Source organism: Amblyomma americanum, chromosome 2 (assembly GCF_052857255.1).
Source record: "Amblyomma americanum isolate KBUSLIRL-KWMA chromosome 2, ASM5285725v1, whole genome shotgun sequence".
In the NCBI taxonomy this organism is placed as follows: domain Eukaryota; kingdom Metazoa; phylum Arthropoda; class Arachnida; order Ixodida; family Ixodidae; genus Amblyomma; species Amblyomma americanum.
The window spans coordinates 22551681-22574022 of NC_135498.1; the positions used below are offsets into that span (position 1 = coordinate 22551681).

The 22342-nt window shown below is 50.0% G+C and overlaps 1 protein-coding gene across 6 annotated transcripts in view; it reads right to left on the reverse strand.

The window, feature by feature from the left end:
* Positions 1-22342, reverse strand: part of LOC144120761 (uncharacterized) — a 560558-nt gene that overhangs the window by 36758 nt on the left and 501458 nt on the right. The window lies entirely within an intron of this gene.

Genomic DNA, 22342 nt, shown 5'->3' on the forward strand with positions numbered 1-22342 from the left:
GACATGCCACCGAATAGCATACAGCACGGTAAAGAGGTATATAGGTTAATACGAAGTTGTGAACGATATTATTTAACGTCTCAGAAACAAGCGCAGATGACTTATATTTAAAATATACAACAGAAATATTGGCAGTAGTGTATCTCAAAATCGTTGCGCAGTGTTCTTAAAGTAACATTCTCAAATGGGATGCTTTTAATGCGCCGAATGTTTGGTGTTGTTGTAATTCAGCGACTCCTTATCCTCCAGGCTATAGCATGACTTGCTACAAGCTTTAACACTGGATGCATAAGCATGGGTGCGGCTCGTCGCTCTTTTAGTCGCCGTCGGCACAAACTGAGTCATTCAGGAAACCAATGTTCGGCCGCAGCTTACCTAGCAGTGAGCATAGAAACAGTGCACACACGAAAATGGATACATGACAGTGAAGCGAAAAATACAGAAAATAACAAAAAATTCATTTCATGAACGCACGAGACACACTCTCAAATTATGAAGCACGCACTTTACATCACGTGTCTCTTTTTTTTTTTTGCTTACGTGTGTATAAAGCTATCTGAGAAGTAACTAAATGAACTGTTTTGCAATGTAAGACCCCATTAGCGCTTCCAAGTTGTTTCCCTTTAGATTCAACCTGGTTCGGTTATTCTTCATCGACAACGCATCAATGCTTGTCCCAGAGCGCGTACAGGAGGTTTTCGATTCATCAAGATAGGACCGCAGAAGCGTTCCATTTCCTTTAGGCCTACATCAATCTTACTCCGAAACGAAATGTATCATTGTCCGGGAGTCTTTTTCACGCGGCATCCGTGCTCGCAGTGCAAATGCGAGTGTCGCAATCCCCGACGCGTGCACCAAGGTTTTGCCTTCACGGCTGCTCACCACAGCGGTGCTTACACGGCACGCACACATTCACGCCGAACCAGACATTCCTATACGCCGAGGCCAATTACGCGGTGAAAATAGGAGAAAAGAAAAAAGAAGAAATCGCAGACGGACTAGCACATACTTCTCGCAGCGGGATGTTAAACAAAATTATGAGCAACTCTAACCTTGCGCCAATACTTTAAGAACGAAAGGTCGCGTCATTTCTTTCCCGAGCCCATCCTGCACTGTTGATTTACAGCGCCGACTTTTTCAAGTTGGGCGCAGCAGACAGGATGATTCCGCGCTACCGACTGCGAGCATCGTTTCATTGTAGGCTCGGACGGCTTATTCGCGCCGCATGAAGCAAAGCGGAGTAAGCGACAGGTTCAATTTTGTGTTCGCACACACGCACACACACACATCTACCAACGGACGCAGGCATAGCTGTGCTCTATTTTTCTCCGCAGCCCTACTTAAAGCAGACTGCCGACGGGGTCGCTTTGGAGAAGACTGAACCAAGCGAACGAGAAAGGTGAGAAAGCAGAGGTGGCACAAGACGCCTTGCCGCCACGTCTGCCCCGTCCGCGACGCGTCGAGCAGAGGTGCTAATTCTATTTCTTATTCTTGCGCCGGGGCGGCTCGGGAGCGGGCTGATTAAACGGGCAGGGCAACGCCGCGTTCAAACAGGCCGCGTGTTAATTGCATTTCGCCCCGAGTCGCGGCGCGCAGGGCTCGTACCGGCAGACACCCCGAGAGATGCATTCAGTGACAAGCCTCAATGATGGATTGGGAAGCGTCCACACGGCACGAAAAACATGCGCGTTGCGCTGGCCGCGTATATATATGTTGAAAGAGGGGCACAAGAAAGCTAAAATAGAAAAAAAAACTAACTCGGATAGGTGTATATAGGCGTAGAGATCTCGCCGAGAACACGGACACACTCCCGAAAGAGCCGCGGCGTCCGCTGCTACTTCAGCGACGGCGACTGTGGCGCCGACTGGCGCAAAAGAAACGAATCAGCTTCGGAATCTGCGTGCGCCACTCCTCGTTTAAGAGCGCCCCCTTTTTTTTCATTTCTCTCTTCTTTTTTCGGCGTTTGTCTGGACATTCCGCTCGCTCTGAAACTTTGAAGAGGCGGAGACGTACGAAGAAAGAAGACGCAAGGACGACCCTCGGCCGGCTCTCTCTTAAAGCGAAAACCTGGCGCGGCGTGTCCGTTGAGCTGGCAGGTATTCAGAGGAGGCGTGACCGACCATCGCACGTTCGATCAAACGTTAAAATGAAACGGAGAAATAAAGATTCCGAAAACGCTTCTGAGTCAGACTCTCGATATTAAGAGAGCCGGAATAATTTGAGAGAAGCCGAGCCGCGCACGATACGTGCGCGCATCCTTTAATCGGACGGAGAAATACGAACAAGCTGTGGAGGCATGGAACAGACGCAGTTCCGGAATCTGGCGTGAGAGTCACTCGCCTGTTTAGAGATGGGCGTGGCCATGATGGTGCCGCAGATAGATAGATAGATGCGTGCGAAGACCGTTCCTTTTCCCTACTTTTTCCTGTGTGTGTTTTTTTTTTTTTTACTAATGCATGACGTCCAGCGAAACGCCGTCATGCAGCATCTGGTTACGTCATCCGCTACTCTGTCATGAAAAGAAGCGCGCAAGGAATGTTCAGTTAAGGCTCGACTCGGTTCGTTATAAATGCTCACAAAAAATTAATCACCCGGCAAAAGTTCTCAAATGATCCGCGAGTGTTACAGACTGGATTAGGGAAGTATGGAGGGCCGTGTATTTTGACGAACGCTTTGTTTCGGATTTCATCGCGAGATGCCGCTTACACCGCAACATAATTTCGACCAGAACAGATGAGTGGAAGCTAAGATTTCAGATGTAGGAATACCAGGTACATTGATCGAACGGGGGCTCTCCACATGCGAAGCAATAAACACGCGGACCTCTGCTAGCCTCAGATGACGTGCCTGCATTTACTCATGAAAACATGATTTTTAATTATTCGATATTGCACGCCGCGGTGGCTCAGTGGTTAGCGCGCTCGGCTACTGATCCGGAGCTCCCGGGTTCGAACCCGACCGCGGCGGCTGCGTTTTTATGGAGGCAAAACGCTAAGGCGCCCGTGTGCTGTGCGATGTCAGTGCACGTTAAAGATCCCCAGGTGGTCGAAATTTTCCGGAGCCCTCCACTACGGCACCTCTTTCTTCCTTTCTTATTTCCCTCCCTCCTTTAACCCTTCCCTTACGGCGCGGTTCAGGTGTCCAACGATATATGAGACAGATACAGCGCCATTTCCTTTCCCCCAAAACCAATTATTATTATTATTATGCAAGAAAGCTGAAGGCAATACTCAATCAGGTCAAACGACCGGCTGCATGATAGAGAGAGAGAGAGAGAGAGAAAAGAAAATCAGGCGCACGCACACGTGTTCTTTCGTTCCATAAGTTCTTCGCTTATGACCTTTGGTTATGACGAAGCGATGAACCAAACATTTTCAGCGAAAAAAAATGAAATTCTTGATTAATTTGGCAACGCCTCACACGCGATACATCCCGCATTTTAGCCTATTGCACAACAACCTCCGCGCGTTCTCAACCGAAGTGCGCGGACACAGAAAGGAGGATGAGAACAGGAAAAGCAAACCTGCAGGAGCAAATCCCGCAGTGCGCGCAAATCATAGCAAGAAGGCACACGCTACGCCGACAGCGTGGAAGCGCGAAATGCTCTAAAACGCTCGGCAAACAGCGGACTCTGTCGGCGCGGACAGCCCACGGCGCCCCCAGATGCAGCCCAAAGCCGAGGAGAAGGAGAACTGGCGGACGCCGCGGGGGAACGACTCTCGTCCGCGAAGCGCGCCAGATCGTAAATAAGGGCCTTATCTCGGAAAGCGTCTCGGCGAGATCTTGTTCAACGGCGAGCCGATGAGCGCACACGTCGCGTGCGTCTGTGTCGGAACGCGTGTACGCACATACTCACGCGAACACCGAGCCAGGCGTCGCAACTGCTTGTTCTGCGGATGCGCTCTTCCTTTTCGGGCCGTCCGCGCGGGCAAGGTGGTGGTGGTGCTGAAGACTTTTATCTGATCGGCACTCGCCCGTGTCGAGTGAGGAAGCGTACCCGATTGTGGATGGAGGTATATGGTCAGCTATACAGGCGATCTCCATCTCGCAGGCGGCGGGCATTCTCATTCTAGCTCGAGATCATGATCAGAATAGGGAATTGATCTTGTAGACGCGCAGCAGTCTTACACGAGGGCGGCAAGTGCTCGGCGTCCGAAGACCGAACATATATTACAGTACATTAATGAGGAAGGTCATTGTCAGTAGTACGAAGGAACATTCTTCCGCTGTCTTTTCAAATAAGTAGAAAAGCCGACTGCCTTCTGGCGAGCTCCGAACTTCACCTTGATGTGGCCCCTTATAAAAATGGTTTAAGACTTTCTAAATACTTTTTGTGGACTTTATTGCCTTCCTATAAATATTTTATTTTTTCTGTTCATAGTATGTACACTGTCTATAGACACAAGTCTACTAAAAGTGTACGACCAGAAATCTATAGAATTCGTCTATAGAAAGTCTGCAGACTTTATAGGCAAATGCCTACGGACAGTCTATAGGCTGTCTAAAGAAATTTTCACGCCCGGTTCGTTGGCCCTGCCGAGTCAGAGTTTCCCCACTGCGCCTAATGCGGCGTACCAGAGCCTTCTGCAAGGCACGAATGAATTCATGAATGAATTAACGCAAACCTTCAGTGAGGTAACTCTTCACGACACCAAAAACAAAACAAAAAGACAGCAGGTCACATCAACGGCCACAGTTTGTCATGCACGTAAATGCGCTCGCATCTGCACAAGATATCTGTGCATGTTAAAGTAAGAAAAATATAAGTAACAGGAAACAAAACCTCCAAACCGAAAGCTGGCTTCCAGGGACGGCATGAGAGGATAGGGTCAAGCCCTGCTGAAGCTTGATACGCAGTGAAGCCATGTAGCGGTCCACACACGCCAAGGCATATGTCAGGAGCACCGCCGGCAAAAAGATCGAGGAACAAAAGTAACTTCGTAATACAGAATGCTAAGCACAATTTGCCAAACGTCAACCTACGTCTCCTTCGTAACGAGCTAATAATTCATTGACGCTGTGACGATTTTTCCGTGACGAGGGTTCTGTCGTTGCAACATCGTCCGCCTTAACCCTTTCGCCGTGTGGTGCAAGCCCCGAAAAGAGAAATAACCGCCGGAAGGTGTGCAGATAAGTGCACGACGGCAAAATCCGTGAAAGCAAAAAAAAAAAAAATCAAACGGCGAAGCCTGTGCGTTTTGCCTCATCGGCCGACTACGCCTGCTTGGCCTCATTCGCGGCTCTAGGAATGAAGAGCTGAGATGAGAATGCAATTAGTATTCGAATTGGGAGAGAGGTATCCGCACGAAAACTGGGGCAAGAGACATCGCGGAGCGCTGAAAAAAAAAATAATTAACGTGCCAAAGACGAAGCGCTCGACCTGACTGAACTGACGGACCGAGTCGAGTGAGGCGCCAGCTGTCTTCGTCTTGCGAGCCGGCCTCGTCCATGTCTCGGGACGAACGAGAAAAAACGAGAACAAAAACGAGAAGACGAGACGAGGAAACACGTCCGGCCTCTTCCAACGCTGTGCAAGATCCACGGCAAGCGAAAAGAAATCACGACACAGTGGTCACCGCGGTACAGCAGATTTCCTTCATTCGTTCCCGGACATACAGTAGCTGCTTCAATATCTGTTAGTTTTGTGTTTCGGTAGTGCTAAACCAGAACCGGAACCGAGGAAACGACAAATGCACCCACACTACGCAAACGGTGGCGTTCCCTCCAGACTGAGAAACAGCTATTAAACGTGCCTCACCAAAAATAACAGTGGTTTTCGGAAATCACCCTATGAGACATTCCCAGTTCAAGAAGTACATTCTGCACTGAACCGGCCCCTACGTTATAGAAAAATGAAATTGCTCGTTCAGCAGTGCAGCTCTGAGGTTGTAGGAAAAGATACAGAACAACAAAAGAGGGAAGGAAGATGTGATAACTGGTCCAACCTCACATCACTGCCCCTTCATAGTGGTCAGCACCGCTCTGGAGCATTCGATCTAACTTCACATCACTGCCCCTTCCAAGTGAAGAGCACTGCTCTGGGGCATTCAGTCCAACCTGAAATCACTACTCTTCCAGAGTGACGAGCGCCGCTATAGAGCATGTGGGCAAAGCTGACATCACTGTCCCTTCGAAGTGACCAGCACCGCTCCGGAGCATTCGGTCAAACTTCACACCGCATGCCGCTTCCAAGTGACGTTAAGCAAACACGCGACAAGGTTGCAAGGCATCGCAATGCTGCATACATCCAAGTGCTGCGCACACGCAGTGTAGACCAAGGGAAGTGTAATGAGTGACTTGGAGAAATAAAGACCAGAATTTCCCCAGGTTCATATCGTAAGCTTGCAGGAACGCGTTCTATCAGATGGGAAGAAAAAAAAAACGAAAGAAACGATATGGAAATCCTGCTTATCTCTTCCGCACCGTCAGTTACTTCTGCACGAACGGGACGAGGGTAAACTGAAATGAGCAGGGAATTTTTTTTTTATCACGCTTGCAGCCACCTACTTAAACGAAAAACAGCATGCAGAGTCGCCGCATATAAGTGCTACAAAAGACGCTGACTCATCAGGATTGTCAACAATGATATCAGTCAGCTAAGAAAGGGCGTAGAGAGAGGAAAAAGAAACTACTCCTCGTTCACGGTGGTAACTTTTTTCTTTTTTTTTTTTGCCCCGCAGAGCGTGTTGCGTTGTGGCAGGATGGCGCCTGCGGGCTCGGCCTCCCAAGGGTGGATCCACGCATGCGTTTTTGCCGGAGAGTTGCAATCCCACCAACATCACCGCGTCACGCTTACAGCGCGCACACAACAAGATAACCGTTAAGTGACCGGGCACCCCCCCTCCCCCCTCCATCCCACTCCCTCCAATCCAAGCACCTTATAAAAACACGCAAAAATAAAACACGAACCAAGCACACTCCACAAACAAATCGAACTTGGCGCGAGCGCACGCATGCGCTGACAATTCATTTGCGAAAGGGTGCTAATGAATGGCATAAAAAATAGGGCCCGGTCGGAGACGCGGCCCGAAATGAAAGCGAACCAAAAGAAAAGAAGAGCAGAAAGAAAGAAAAGGCTCGCGCTACCAAACTCAACCCTATAGCCCCCCCTCCCGTTCGCTGCTCGGCGACTGCGCACATCTCGGAGGGCAGAGAGCTAGCAGAGAAAGGGGCAAAAACAAAATCAACGTTAACGTCGCCCAAATAGACGCAAACACTGGGTTGCGAGATAAAAAAATATATTAATAGGGACAGAGTCTGGCACGCACGCAGAAGAGCGAGCATCGCGATGACAACGCGTTGCTTCATGACTCACTGGAGAGTGGTGCTGTGGCAGCCCACATCTCCGCGCCAGGGGCATTCCATTTCCTTTTGTCGTTTCATTCGGTGCTGCTGACGCTTCTTGCGCCTGTTTCTCTCTCAGCGACTGTTCTTTTCTCGTTTTAATGCTTACAGCGTTGCAATCACATTAATATTTATTTTCTTCCAGTGCCTTCCTTCATTACCATGAGTGTGACTGTGTGGAAAAAAAAAGAAACCAAGAAAATGACTACAATGAAGGGTGCGAGGGCTAAGCCAATTGTTTGTTATTTATCGCCTTCCTCCCGTTTATCGCCAAGAGAAAGGAGAGGGCTCCCGAGCAATAAAAGAACGAAACAAGAAAAAAAAAAGACTGCAGTTGCATCAGCGGCGTCGCCTCCAAGCTTTTATTTAACCACAGAGGCACGCCTTCACGTACTAGTGAGTCATGTGTGTACTGCCTTAGTGGCTTATTATTTTTTTTCCCCTCTGTCTTTCACTTCTTCCATTTGCGCGACGGGCCATATAAGTCCCGAGCGAATGGGGGACCCGTGATGCATGAAGAAGATAAGGCGGGAAACGAAGATTGCGAGCCCCGTTCCCAGAATAACATGCCATCCTGCCCTTGGCTTCATTACTCGCTTTACGCGAAAAGGCTATACGCGGAATCTGGACAGCCCTATTACAACGTAGGCCTTGGGGTGCAGCAGTGCTCCAAAACGCACAGCCTTCCTTGGCTTTACCGAAACTGAGGATGGTTTCTTGAAATCACAAGGCGTCTGAAACCCACAATGCGAGCGGCCAGTTTAGTGTGGATTCGGTGATTGCCCACAGGTCTCACCCGAACTCAACGATTCCCTGCCCCCATATCCCTGAAGCCGCCCCGCCCACGGCGGCCCCACCTAAAGCGAGCTGGATACCTCGGCTTCTCTGAGCTATGCAGAACTCCTAATGCCGGTGACCCACAGTGTACACCATCTTTCTGCCAGTATGGAATGCATGTTGCCTCGAAACTCGTGCTATGCCGTCAAAGCAGTTGATCAATCAAGTAAGTCTACTCTTCGAAACAAAACCGGCGATAGCGACTCGCGGTTTCTGTAATCTATAGAACGAATATTCGGTATCCGGATGATTTGTGCCAAGCTTAAACCAACCTACCAGCATCTTGTTGAAGCTACATGATGCTACAGGCAAAATTGTAACAACTTGTAACGAACTCGGCAACTATATATGGTAAAACAGATGCGAAATTTCTACATGATGTCCGACTTCCCTGATTTAAAGGCAAACCCAGTTTCTGGGTGGCAAAAGCTTGAGAACAGGCGTTCGCATTCACTTTGTCGTTAACACAACTCTCTCTACTGTGACTTTTTTTTTTTACATTCTAGAAGCATAAAACGCAAGAACACTTGAGAAAATTTCCAAGCTAAGAATGTTCTTCTAGCTCTGAAACTAATTCGTTTTGTACTCTCCTGGCTACGACAGCACAATATGTCTGTGTAGCTGATTGGTCCTGCAAGTTAAACTAACGGAAACATAACAGTTTTCCCGCTGTGACATTGATATATACGGATATTTTAAGAAGGGTGGAGGTTCATGGTACTGTCTTCTTGACAGCTGGTGTGTAGCATCATTGGTTACTGAAGGCGAATGACACCAACATACGTAGCTAGCCACTCAGCTCGCATTTAATATATCCTCTTCATCGTTAAAGATGTCGCTAATCAGTTCGTTCGGGCTGCCGCGGTGGCTTAGTTAAGGTCACGATGTTCGGCTGCTCATCCGAAAGACGCAGGTTCGATCCCGGCCGCGGCGGTCGAATTTCGATGTAGACGAAATGCTAGAGGCCCGTGTGCTGTGAGATGTGAGTGCACATTAAAAAACGCCAGCTGATCCAAATTATCCGGAGCCCTCCATTACGGCGTCGCTAATAGCCTGAGTCGCTTTGGGACGTTAAACCCCCTAAAACCAAACTAATCAGTTCGTGAACTGCTAGTCCGTGCAACAAGGACCTCTTCTACATTTCCAAAGCAGCCTGTTCAAGTACGCCCGCCCCTGTCGCGTCGCTTCCGCATAAAGGCCTCAAATAAAAAGGCCACCAGAGCGCGCCCCCTGGCTCAACCTTGCCAACAAAGCCTAAAAAAGGCCTAATCGCACGAGCCAGCAGCCCCGCCGACTGCGAGAAAGTAGTGTTCGGCGAGCAGAATTAGCCGACGACAACGCGGCCGCACCGCTCGGCATTCATGCCTCCCTTTGCTCGCCGGTGGTCACCCGAGCGTTTCCGTATCGCAGTTCGCCACAGCGGCGCGGCCTATCGTGAGCGGCGGCAGCGTCGGTGGCGCGGCGCCGGCGCGCGAACGAAAGGCCGGGAGCGCGGCCAGCGCGTACGTGCGCTTAATCCAAACAGCCTCCCCTGCTTCCCTCTCTGTACACCTCCCCGCTCGAACCGAGCGTGAAGCGCGGGTGGAAGGAACGGGGGAAAGACCGTATTCCAGCTCTTCCGCATCATTTTCGCCCGCGAACCCCTCTCGTGCTCTTTCCACAATGCCACAGCCGCCGGTGCGGCTCTGCGAGGGCGAGGGAACGGAAGGGCTGCTGGCTGGGGCAGAAGGAGGAAAGAACGATGGAGGCAGGCGTCGCGGCCGCGAGCGCCAAGAAAGAAAAGCGCTCCGCCCCCTCTCCGTCAGCGACAGCCAATCGGGAGCGACCATCTTTTCTGGCCGGGGTACGCCCCCGCTGTAAGAAAAAAATAAAGGGGGGAGGAAAGTGCTGAGAGCGGTAGCAGCGAGAGAATAGGCCGAGGGGAGGGGGGGGGGGGGGGGGGGAAGCAAGCGCTCTCGCGTAGTACAGGCTATTTCTTTTCGCCGTTTCCCCCACGTTGCTTTGGGTGTTCTGTTCTTGTTCTTTTGTCTGTGGCAGCTTGTCATTTTTAAACTTTCAAACACGTCGAAGCAGACGCAAGGAAAAAAAAAAGCGCGCATAGACAGCACGCAGGCAAAAAAGAGACGGGAAGAATGACGAACTTAAATACAAAATACTCCTTATGCAAGGAACGAGACAGACGAGATGACTTGGAAGAGGAGAGAAAGAAGATTCCACCCCGGCCGGCGCGTGCGTTCGCACACACCGCTCCGGTGACGTCAGCTCCCGCAGAAACAATAGACGACAGGCCAGCCAGGCGCGGAGTCCTGCTTCTCCTCTCCCTTTTCATAGACTACACGTATCCCTCTCCACTGTAGAGAGGGGGCAGAAAGGAAATATATTGCAAACTCAGGGACAGGCTCCGAGGCATGCCAAGGCTTTTGAAATCTGCGGGTCTTTGCGCCGTAGCGCGCGTTTACTGTTACGCGTTTGTTCTCCGGCTGCGGTGACTGCCGAACGTTCTCCTCTTGAGGCGTACGTGCGCTGGTGCGGGCGCTTTTTTTTTTTCCCCGGCTTTCTTCGGCGTCGGTTGAGCACGGCGGATCAAGTGCGCTCAAATGAAACGAGAGGAGATTTCAAGGTTGAACAAAGGTGACTGACGTCTCGTCTCCCAGGAGAGGGGGGGGGGGGGGGGATCTACAGGGGTCGCGAAAAGACAGCGGCGCTATACGGCGAACTCCGAGAAAGAAGATTCCCTGCCTAAGTGATCCGATCTTCGCGAACATGTTGGCGACTCATGTGACGTTTCTGCATTGATGCATTGGAGCTGCGAAGTTGGCGGCTCGCGTAAGCCGGCGCGCCTGAGCGCGCCAATTACGTCACATGCAGCGGAAGATTAAACCGAAACGTAGCTCACGAATAATCAGTGTTCCGCGTTGTTCATTAGTTAGGGATGAAAGTGGAGGCAGAGATTGGTGCAGTCAGCACTTTACACTGGCAGTTCGTCACACCTAATTCCACAAGGTACTCATTTTCAGTCGCCGTGTCAAGAAATGGGTTTGATTGATTTCAAGAATTACGTTTCAGGTCTACTTGCATACAGAAGCGACTCGAGACATGCTTGTTAACGCCCATAGCTGTATTCAGGACATACTCGCGACTAAACAACACCCGACGCTATTTTTTCATCTTAACGCAACCTCTGCTATAATTGGGGTACGTCAACATCGTACGTGCTCGCCAGACACTGCTTAGATGTGACACAACACAGAGAGCGGCGTACACAGATAGCTATCTGCATATGTCTCTTTCTCTTTAGCCGCTTCTAAGCATGCGAGCATGTGGAACCAACGAGACTCAAGAGAACTACGCCCGCTTCACACATTCTGCTAAAGCAGGGGTTTGAACTATTTTTATTCATCGCTTCAAAGCTGGAGGTCTTAAGCCTGCCCTCCACCCCTCCCCGTCTTCTCGAATCCGCATACAGGCACTCACACCGCTCAGACGACATGGAAGAAGGGAGGGAGGCGGAGAGGGAGTTAGCGACATGCAACTTCTGTCATCCCCAATCGGGCTGGCGGCGTGTGTCAGCCATTTGTCAAGGGCAGTCGGAAGGCAAGGCGCTGAACCTGCAGCAGCAAGCACGCACGCGCCAATGTCCTTCCAGCCGTGTGCGCGCGGTGGCAGGCACGGGGGCCGCATATGTGCGCGGACGCACGAAGTGGCCGGCTGTAGCCCCCTCCCCGTGTTTGCGCGAAAATGAACACAGTGATAACGATAACGTTAAAAGACATAAACAAAAAGCGAGTGGGGAGTCTGCGTGCGTGGCCAGCAGCCGTGGAGGATCCGTCGACAGAAACGAGACGCGTCGTCGTATGCGGGCCCAAATTTCATGCGCGCTCGCTCGCTCGCCGCCATCAAAACGAACAGCGAGCGGAGGAACGTGAGTAAGCGAGACAGAGAGAGAGAGAGCAAGTGAGAAAGAGAGAGAGAGAGAGGAGCGATCAAGGCACACACATAACCGCATATGCGGCCAGTCTTCTTCGACAAGCGTATACGAGCGCGCACGGCTCACTATATACAAGGGCGGCCAACAGAAGCGAAGTATTTCGACTCACGATTCGACGGCGCCAGCCACTGCGTGCGCTTGTATTCATTTTCCTTTTTTTTCTTCTTCATCCTTTTCCCGCTCTCCGTCTAGATCAAACTACAGGCAGCATATTGATGGCGTGCAGGTAATGCGATTCCAGCTCGGACGCTATGCGGCGCCGCTGTGGAGGCGAGGCGACCTGTTCGGAGAAGCGTTATGGGAGCAAAAGCCGATCGCAGATAAGGTTCGCCTGGAATTGGACTGCGAGGGCACAGGAGGAGGAACGGGGTGTTCGCTGGCGTGGCGCTGGTGTGCTCATGAGTGTGAGAAGGCGTTGTGCGCTATATAATGCTTATGGGGAGCGATGGAAGCATGCCATAAATTTAATGGCCTTGTTCTCAAGGGAGCGGGAATAGCCGATGCGTTCAGATCACACAGCATAGGAGCATGCGTGATGTGTAGTAAGCGCCTTAACTGCGGCGTTAAAAACGCGATTTGACTAATGTACAACAATGGATATGTCTGTTCAAAGCAGCCTGTCATGTATGCGGTGCTTTCAACGAGTACTTCCTGATGGCTGCATTTCTGTGCGCACCAGCGAGAATTACTCGGGAAGAAATATGAGGCGATGAGAGCTTAATGAATTATTTACTTTATTTATTTTCAGATAGCCTAAATCCAGAGGACGCCTTAGAGACGGGAGGGAACAGAACAAATAATAATAATAATAATTGGTTTTTTGGGGGAAAGGAAATGGCGCAGTATCTGTCTCATATATCGTTGGACACCTGAACCGCGCCGTAAGGGAAGGGATAAGGGAGGGAGCGAAAGAAGAAAGGAAGAAAGAGGTGCCGTAGTGGAGGGCTCCGGCATAATTTCGACCACCTGGGGATCTTTAACGTGCACTGACATCGCACAGCACACGGGCGCCTTAGCGTTTTTCCTCCATAAAAACGCAGCCGCCGCGGTCGGGTTCGAACCCGGGACAGAGCAAACGCAAGCATTCACAGTTAGTGCCTAATTCTGTAGAATCATGTACATCGGCGAGGGAAACGCCGAGGCGGCTCCAGCGTTTCGAATACATGAATGCTTCCACAGCATCAGTAATCTCAGCTCCTTGCTATTCACCCACCTGGAGCTACGAGCTGTGGAATCTCTGACACTTACAGCAGTAACTAAATCCCGCACTGTTTTCCCTTGTTCTGCAGTTCGACGCATATAAAGGCAAGCACTGAGCGCTGTTTCGCCACGTCAAGCCGTTCCCGCAGGACGGCGGTATAGTTAACTATTTGGTGCACAGAACGAAACGATGTCAGCGACATCGCACGACGAGGCGCTGAGTTTCCGGCGGCAAGATAAGAACTATACAGTCGAACCACGTTATAACGAAACGGTTTATAACGAAATAATGCATACAAAGAAGTAATGGCAATTCCCCTCGGAAAGCTCGTAAACAAGGTCTATAACGAAGCTACGGCTATAACGAAGTAATTGGTAGGCCCCCTTAAACCTTGTTATAACGAAATGGTTTATTACAAAACAACGGATATAACGAAGGAATGTCGATTCCCCTTGGAAAGCTCGGTCAACACGGGCTATAACGAAGTAATCGCCGGGCCCCTTCAACTCAGTTACGCAGAGGTTCAACTGTTAATTATAAAAGTGGTAGAAGAAACGCGGTTGCAGCGCACGGGTCTCAACAAGGAGAGGAAGAAACCGACACGTCGCCGCGGCAACGAACGCAAATAAGCGCCAAGAAAGCACTGGCATGCGGTTTAGCAGAGCGAGCCGGGGTTGTTGTTGATTCTGAGCGGCGTGACCGGATGCGGGCGACAGACCGCGGCCGGAACGTGCGGTAACATACATACACGTATACATAGACAGGCACAAGACGCGACGACGACAGCGACACGGCGCCCGGTCAGCGCGCGTGACACACGCGATCGTGCGAACGGTGAGAGGATCCTGGTCGACCAAGGTCTGGGACACGGTCCGTGTGTGTACGCGGGCTGGCTCGGGAAAAATAAAACGGCAAGGCTGTGCACGGAGGGGAAGTTTGGAGGGTGAGGCGAGTGGAAGGTGGACATACACTTCCGTCCTGGACAATCCTTTGAGGAAGAACGAAGCTTTTGTGGGCTAAGCCATTCCCTTAGAGGCTATCGGTCGTCGATGACCTTCAATGGTCGGTGGGAAGATGGCAGAGAAAGAGAGAGACAGAAAGCAGGGTCCGATTAGCCTAGGGAGAAAGAAGGGGAATGGAACGAAGCATCGAGAAGGCGGGAGCAGGACCAGAGCGCGGATGATATGAACGAACGCTACTACTAATGGTTATAGCACGTCCACTATTGTTGCTACGCGGGACTTCTGTGCTACGGCCAAACTGGCCTCCGACCGCAGCTGCCGACCCACCACACCAGCTGGCGCCTGCAGCGCAAAACCATCTATGAACTCTGTAACTTTATTCAGTCTAGGGTTGTAGCGCTTGTATCTCGTTTCTGTGCCCCGTGATGCAATTGTACAGAGAGTATATATACATGAGAATGTCAACTCAAATACCATACCTGGCCCCTCAGGCCTTGCATATTCTTGTGCTGCTGAATCAGGCGACATGGCGAAAAAGGACGCTGGACTCAACACAGCGGGTAGGGATGCTATTGTATATGGTTTCCGTCTTCATCTTTCGCCAGTCGCTGCGCGATCCCGGTCGCGGGGTTCGTACCACGCACTGACTGCGAAACGTAACTCTCGTTTGGTCATAGTTTGGCTCTCTATAGTGGCTCTTAAATAACGTATAGAGTGGAGGTATGTAATCGATAAAAATGAATTAAAAAAGCCACTAAAGTCTGAGTCATAGTCTTTCCCTTTACATAAGCCGATGTTTTCCTGAACGCGCATTTCATAACGCGTGTATGCAAAACAATCTAAAAGAAAGACAAGCGCGCGTTATCTCCGAGCGTCTAATAACTGCGCACGACGGCGACTGATTTCCTCGACCGCTCGGTGCTAGAAGCGTGCGAACACGTATTTATGCCCCCGGCTTTGTACACGTGTGGTCGGGCGGCAGTAAATAAGGATCAGCGCCAAAGCTTCCAGGTGCATATAGAGAGAGAGAGCCCGAGTGAGTGCATGTGTGTGGTCGTTTCGCAGATTGGGAAGCGATGGCGCGCGCGTCTTCGGCGATTCGCGCGACAAGGCTTCCGTGAGCGCGGCGGTGATAAACTGTCGACAGGCATGCACGCTTACGAATTGCCAGAAAGGATTTAGGAGTGCATAACGGCGACACGCTGTCTCTCTTAAGCTTCTAAACGAGCAAAACATCACAAATGTATTGAAGAATTCGCGCATTTAACTCGCGGTTAGTGATGTCAAGTCATAAAACCACCGCATACAAGAAGTATATATGCATACGCCGAACTATTGTACAGGAGCATGCGTCAAGTCTTGAGCGAAATGACCACATTCGAAGCTTCGACTCATTTTATAGAGCCCATTTTATAGAGTTTTATACTCAATTTATAGAGCTCATTTTATATGCTCATTTTATAGATCTTCCACTCTGGATGAGAGATGTGGCCGCGGAAAGTTCAGTAACGTGCTGGCGCTTTCCAGGTGCACAGTAAGATGTCGCGGGTAGTAGAAACAAACACTTTTTTTTTATTCCGAGCCTGTTGCAGTTATATTAGGGAAGACATTTGCACTGCCGCGCAAAATGTCTGAGGTGAATGTAGAGCACGTATAAGGTAACGCCGCGATGGTTCGGTTGTTCGGCTGCTGACCGAGACGAGCTTGAGGTTCTGATTCAGCATCCGCGGTGTCCTCATTTTCATGGAAGCGAAAAAAAAACAAAACCACATCCGTGCACACGTTTACTGCAGGTCTCAGTGCATCGCCAAAGGACCTCAGGTGTTCGAAATTAACTGGGATTCCTTTTACAAACGGTGTGATTAAAAAACTAAAGTGCACACTTTGAACGTAAAGATCCGTTACCCATTAACTATGCTATACGCAGGGGATCTCTACGGTATTCTCTGTGCTCTAAACACTCGTACAGCAAACGCCAATACTGAAGTCTTGGAGAGCATGTGGAATCACTGACGTCTCGGAAAAAACATCCAGAAATTTCCGTCAATCGTGACGCATAGCTTCCTTCGCTCTTATTTCGTGCAATTTTAGTGAGGCAATCTGAGAAAAATGCAGACACAGTCGCGGAATCGCTTGTTTACTTGTGTCTGAAGGCAGATGCAATCTACACCACCTGCACTTGTCGTATTGTTCGCTGTTTCTTTTGGCCTGGGGAAGACTGAAACACATCAAGCCGTCCCCGCTATAAAGTTATTATTCTTAATTATAATAATAATCATGATAATAATAATCATAATTGGTTTTGGGGGAAAAGAAATGGCGCAGTATCTGTCTCATATATCGGCGGACACCTGATGAACCGCGCCGTAAGGGAAGGGATAAAGGAGGGAGTAAAAGAAGAAGGGAAGGAAGAGGTGCCGTAGTGGAGGGCTCCGGAATAATTTCTACAACCTGGGGATCTTTAACATGCACTGACATCGCACAGCACACGGGCGCCTTAGCGTTTTGCCTACATAAAAAACGCAGCCGCGGCGGTCGGGTTCGAACCCAGGAACTCCGGATCAGTAGCCGAGCGCTCTAACCACTGAGCCACCGCGGTGAGTAAGAAAAAAGCTCCAAACTACAAAAGGTTCGCAGCAACCAATTTATAACGAAACACTCAACAACTCCCAACGGGTAGCGTCTTTTATTATTATTATTATTATTATTAGAAATGATTACGAAAGCTACAGCTTAAAGCAAAACAAAAAAAAAAACGGCTGAGAAAGCGCTCACCTTTGCCTGCTTGCAAGACAAAAGTGAAACGATATACGTATACACAAGCAATTGGTTAATCCACACACGGGCCATTCGCTTGCGCTGGAGCTCACGTACACTTCGTTGCACTAAAGGAGCGCAAGTATCGGCGCAGATCAAACAGGGCGGAGTGTGGCCAAATGCAATATCGACACCGCACAGTGGAATTCACCGGTCGAGGATCGATCGGCAGGCATACGCATATTATATATACAAATAAAAACGGGTGTGCATTCGAAGCCAGTAAGGGTAAAAAAAAACAATCTGAGCAGGGCAGAAAGAAAGGAAAGAAGAAGGAAAAATAAAGCGAGGACATAAAAAGATTGGCCAAGGCGTATTTTCTTTCCCGAGCCCATTCTGACTTGGCCAACGCCGACTTACGGTGCACACACAAAGGCCGAGGAGACACGCCTAGTTTCTCCTGCATTTGCACGCTTTAGTCGCATTTTTTCGCCGTCTCACGAGCGACAAGGCTCAATGGAGGTGGAAACATAATGCAGCCAAGAATTCCAGTGCGCTTTCAAACTTTTTGTTCGTTCTTCTATACGCGGCGTTCTTACGCGGCTACCTTCTCGCAAGTCGACAGTCGCGGCTCGCGAGGGCGTAATACTCGACGCTGCCTTTTGCGTTTCGAACGGGAATAGATGCAAGTGGGCGTCACTCGAGATGAAAAAAAAATAAAATGGCGAAGTTACGCAAAAGCGTGACAGCTCCTACCACGCGCATTTGGCGACGAAAAAGGTGAAGGCTATAAAGACTAATGCACTGCGCCGAGACCTCCAAGAAAGAACGCAGTAGCAGTATGGGCCGGTCGGTGCTTTTGTCGTCGAAATGGGAAAGAGGGAAATTGCACGTTGACGTCTTTGTTTCCTTTTTAGTTTATATATTCTCGTCCTATTCAACCCCTTCTATTAGCAGCACAGAAAAAAAGTGCGGCTTCGCGAAACAGGAAGAAAATCATTTTTCGCCACAAACGTGTTGCCCCCTGCATTGTGTCGTCTCACTCAGTTCATACGGGAAGAAAAAGCGGTCCCCCCCCTCACTAATGGATGCCTTTTGAAACCAGGCGTCGTCAAAATGCTACGCACGGCGATCGGAGAAAAAAAAAAAAGACAGTCGTTTTGAGTAAATTGCGAAGGCGCCCGCAAATATTAGCTCCTTCTTTGGTGTCGTTCGCGGGGCTGCCTGAATTTCTCGGTGAACGGCTATTGTTCGCGAAGAAAACAGCTTCGCCCCTTCTCCTCTTGATATCTACTTTAATTTTATGAAACGATAAAGAAACACGCACTCGAGTGACGTGGTTATTCGTTTCTTTTTCTGGCCGCTACAGACTCTTCAAGGTGTAATGGAAGTTTTGAAGGTCAATACGTTTTGTATTTCATTTCCTTCTTTATTTTTTTTCGGCCAATGAATGATATCACAAAAAGAAACACTAAAAACGTACAGCTCGTGCCTATATACCGCTTAAATTCACAGGCGATGAGTCTGCGCATGCTAATTCAAGTGCGTTCTGTGTCTGCTCGGTAGCTAAAAGGGTCTGCCTACGCTAGACCCACGCGCCATTTAAATGGAAGCGCGCTAGCTGCCAGAGGGAAAATGGATTCGAGAAAGGTGTTAGGAAACACGGCAAGGCGGCACAAATACGCGACCAGAAAGCAAAGCTCGCTGAGCTCAAAGAGGACATCTGTTTTTGTTTTGTTTCCTTCTCTCTTGATCGAATACGCAGCTCCTGCACAGCGCATGGTCCTAACCTGTCCTCCTGTACCCTCACATCTTTCCTTTCATTTATACATTCTGCCCGCTATCCTTTATTTCCGCTTCCCCAGCTCAGGTGCTTCAGTATGGATGGCAGATGCGAGGGGCTAGCAAAAATTTTCTCCTTCCTTTGTTACTATTATTTTAACAAAACCACTGTATAATCATCATCATCATCAAAGCGCATGAGGTCAGTTCATGGCCTCTGACATAATACAGGCTGTGAAACATGTTAACTAGCGCATACACAGACAGGCACCAAGTAAGAGACAGGACACACGGTAGTCCTGTCTGCGCTAGTTAATATGTTTCACAGCTACAACCAGCTAGCCCAAATGAAAGCCTTAGCATTGACATACGGGCCTCGTGGCGTTGGTGAAGTGTTCCTAAGACAGGACACACGGTAGTCCTGTCTGCGCTAGTTAACATGTTTCACAGCTACAACCAACTAGCCCAAAATGAAAGCCTTAGCATTGACATACGGGCCTCGTGGCGTTGGTGAAGTGTTCCTAAGACAGGACACACGGTAGTCCTGTCTGCGCTAGTTAATATGTTTCACAGCTACAACCAACTAACCCAAATGAAAGCCTTAGCATTGACATACGGGCCTCGTGGCGTTGGTGAAGTGTTCCTAAGACAGGACACACGGTAGTCCTGTCTGCGCTAGTTAATATGTTTCACAGCTACAACCAACTAGCCCAAATGAAAGCCTTAGCATTGACATACGGGCCTCGTGGCGTTGGTGAAGTGTTCCTAAGACAGGACACACGGTAGTCCTGTCTGCGCTAGTTAATATGTTTCACAGCTACAACCAACTAGCCCAAATGAAAGCCTTAGCATTGACATACGGGCCTCGTGGCGTTGGTGAAGTGTTCCTACGTACGCCCTTGAAAAGACTCGTGCGGGTCACCAGCCGGTTGCGGTCGAGGAGTCAGGCGTGACAAGGGTGCGACCCCATCGCCAACGAGGGGGCCTGACCACCCAACGCCATGGCAGACCCCAAGAGTCACGAAGAAGGGAACACAAGAATCACCCTTGCCTCAGCAACTAAAGAAAAAATATACAAAAGAAAAAGCTCCCTTTTCCACTCAGCGCGTGGCGCCCACCATTACAAAGAGGACCTGTCGGTTAATGCTTCTTCGCGAAAAATTGCCACTCGTGACGTTCTTTAGACCCTTTCGTTGCACCCCCCCCCCCCCTACCCCGATGCCTCTGTCTTTCTTTTTTCGTTCCTTTGCATAGGGAGAGGGAGGGGAGGGGGCGAATGGACGGCGTCACCAGCGACGTTTTCGCAAGCAGGGCTCGCTTTCAGGCGCCAACTTTTGTGCTGCACGTGGATGACACGCGACAATTATTGCGGCGACGTGCCTACCCTTCCGGGCTGGGTCGTTTGAAAACGGCCACCCGGCTTATTAAGAGCGGACGCAAGAAGGAGGGGGGGGGGGGGGGGGCGAAGAAAAGGGTGCACGGCTCCTTCTATTGAGATGTGGGGCCCAGGGCCGAGCCAAAGGGGACAAAAAGAAAACTATGAGGCTGCATGTCAAACGAAACCCAGGCAGGCATGCATGACTGATGCCTTGTGCGACGCAGGTCGACTGGAAGGGGAAAAAAAAAGCGAGGGAGGAGGGGGGGGAGGGGGAGGTCAAAGATCGATTCTGAAGTGAGACAACGATTTTTCTCCTTCCAAAGCCTTTTCTTAGATCCTGCTCCAAGAGCGTACAAAGAAGCGGATAATGATTGTCACGACGAAGCTCTGAAAACGAATCAAGGCGCCTTCAAAATTAATTCGTAGTGTAACAGAGTGCTTAGCAAGCGGCGGTGTAACGCAGTGTCATACATACCCAACAATTCTGGAGAAAAGCATTTTTGAACAGGAAAGAGATTATGAACGCATTTTTTTTATATATTGTAAAATATATATTGCAAGATTTCACAATAACAACCAATATATCCGCAGATGCTATAAACGTTTTCGAGACCGTCAAAATCGTTCCCCACTGATTTTCAATGGCAGCCTTAACTGCTTCCTGCGGGAGGTGGAAAAACTTTAAAAGATCTTGCTACATATCGGAAGAGTGGACCACATATTTCCACAATAATACCTTACAATTTTCCAATATTCAAAATTTTTGTCCAAGAATGTTGGACATAGCATGAGTGTTACCACTGTGCAGAAACCTACGCAGCTTGAAGAAAATAAACTGCAATACGAACCCTTTATTTTCTTTTTACGTGTAAACTAACTCTCGGGGCAGTGAGGGAGCTGTCTCAAACGGGCAGTGGTCAATCTCTTCCGTGCCACACCTGCACCAACCTTTGACCCTTCCTTAGCTCCTCTACGTAGCTCTCCGAGCATCGCTCAACGCAGCGACGAGAACGCGCAAGTGATTAAGCTGGGGTGCGCCGTGAAGGCACGCGTAGGCTCTCGGTGTCTTCCCCGTAGATGGCGCCTGCGTACGGGTGCGCAACGCGCCTCGGGCGAGTTCAAAACTCCAGTCTGGTTGAAAGACGGCGACCACCGTGAAATCATTTTTGAGACGCACGTGCGCGGACAAAAGAAGAGCTTATGCCCTCACTCCTTAAAGCCGCGCTCCTTTTTCATTTCTTCTTTCGGTTCCTCTCATAAACATTCGCTTTTTTTTTCCCCCGCCTTTGTTCGCTTCCCTCCTGCCTTCGGAGCAGACGGATCTGCGACGACGCAGGGCGCACGCGCAGCGAGACTGGACGCGTGCCCGTGAACCCCGGCTTGCCCGCGCGAGCCGACCTGCAGCCGTCTCAGAATTTGCATAATGAAGAGCGGGGAAGAAAAGGAGCAAGGATGGCGGCTCTCCCTACGTAGGGGGCGCACGTCGAAGAGGCAGAACAAAAGACGGACGGAAGGGCAGGGCGACCGCACCGTGGAGAGGGCGCGCGTGCGTGCCCTGGTGGCCACGCGCGGAGGCTAAAGAAACGTTTCTTGAACCCATCCATTTGCGTCCGAGCTAATCAGATTGCGTTTGTACGTTGGTGCGGACGCGTTGGTGAATAGAGGGGGGAAATGCGTTCGCGACGAAAGGAAGAAAGGAATGTAAGGAAACGACGTTTGGAAGGAGGCGCGGCTGCTCGGGGTTGCAGCCTTTTGGCTCTTTCATTGTGCTTTTTTTCTTCTTCTGTTTGGTGAACGAATAGCTGAGGGTCGGCCAAGGGCACGGCGTAACATGCCCCAGCGAAGAGGAGGAGGAGGAGGAGGCTGTTGGGAAAGGGAAGGCACGGTAACTGTTTCGTCAAACTGCATGTCCAACTGCGAATCGCAGGCTATATGAGACCGCGACTGGCGACATTCTTGCACGAACATATGCAAGTGGTTGTGGTGTGTGTTGAGAGAGTTGTAGATGGCCACGTTATCTCCAGCAACAGCGGACAGTACTCAGGCTAAATCACAGCGGCCCAGTGTTCTGCCTGCGTGGCTTCAGCCTGCGC